This window comes from Mirounga angustirostris, unplaced genomic scaffold (genome assembly GCF_029215605.1).
Source record: "Mirounga angustirostris isolate CCGP_5_RB_7025 unplaced genomic scaffold, mMirAng1.0.hap1 SCAF_9, whole genome shotgun sequence".
NCBI lineage: Eukaryota > Metazoa > Chordata > Mammalia > Carnivora > Phocidae > Mirounga > Mirounga angustirostris.
The window spans coordinates 38,325,333-38,326,449 of record NW_026991717.1 but is presented as its reverse complement, the minus strand read 5'-3'; positions in this window follow the sequence as shown (position 1 = coordinate 38,326,449).

Sequence of the window (1,117 nt, the reverse complement as noted above, 5' to 3'; positions counted from 1 at the left end):
TCCGTGACTTTTGTTTTGTTTTTAATAAAAAAAGAAACCTGTCACTTCCTGGGGCTGTGGAGGTGGGAGTGCGGGGGTGGGGGGAACGTGGGCGGCGGCGGGCTGAGGGCTGCGCAACAGGTGGGGCTCCAGGACCTCAGGCGCGAGTTCTGGGGCGCCCGGGCTGAGAATCACCGGGCTCGGGTGGGCAGCAGCGAGCGCCCCGACCTCTCTCCCAGTCCTTCAGGCACACCGAGTTTGCCCCCCAGGCCACCCTCTCCCCGCGTTTGGGACCCTCCCTAGAGCCTCTCGGCCCGGGATAGGAGGACTACGGCGGCCTCCTGGGTGCCATGGTCTCCGACTCTTCCCTGGAGCTCTCGCCAGGGCCGAGGGTTTAGTCGTGCCCACTTCCACGCCTGCCCCACCGGGAAGTCACCCCCAGCGTTCTCTCAGGGACGGGACGCCGCCCGGAAGCCTAGGTTCAAGCAGAATTGCCGGGAGGCACGGGCACCGCCCACCTGGCCCGGGGGAGCTGGGGTGGGCCGGGGGCGGGGGACGAGGTACGTCGGGGGGACCTCGGCTGGGCACGCCTGGAAGGGAAGGGCGTGATTCCGTGCTCGTGCACAGATGTCCTCCTGCCTGTCCCTCCTCTACCCCCACGGAGGGAGCTGGCAGTTTTTAATGTTCTGTCCGTTTCAGTCCGAGAGTGTGCGCGGACATGGAGCAGCGCAAGGAGCCAGGTGAGGCCCCCCTGTGCTGGAATCAGGTCGTCTCCACTGGGGGATGAGGGGTGTCAGGGTGTGTGTGACAGGGGTAGGTTCCTGGCCGCGGTTGATGAGGCCTCAGCTTGCTGCAGGCCTCTCATCGGCCTCAGTTTCCACAGCGCACCTGCTGGTTAGGCTACAGGTAAAGGATGGAAACTGCAGCGCACTTTTTCGGGCAGGGGGGGGGGGGGAAGAGTGTGCTCGGAGCGGGAAAGCGCCGGGTACTGGGGCTCATTCGGTCCTGGCTTCCAGTTTCACCTCCTCGGCTGACTCGCAAGGGTGCTGTGTCGCTCCCCTTATTCCTCTAGGCCTCCGTTTTGGCCCACATAGAATAACCCTCGGGCCTCCTGCCCCGGCGCGCGGGGAAGCGCTCT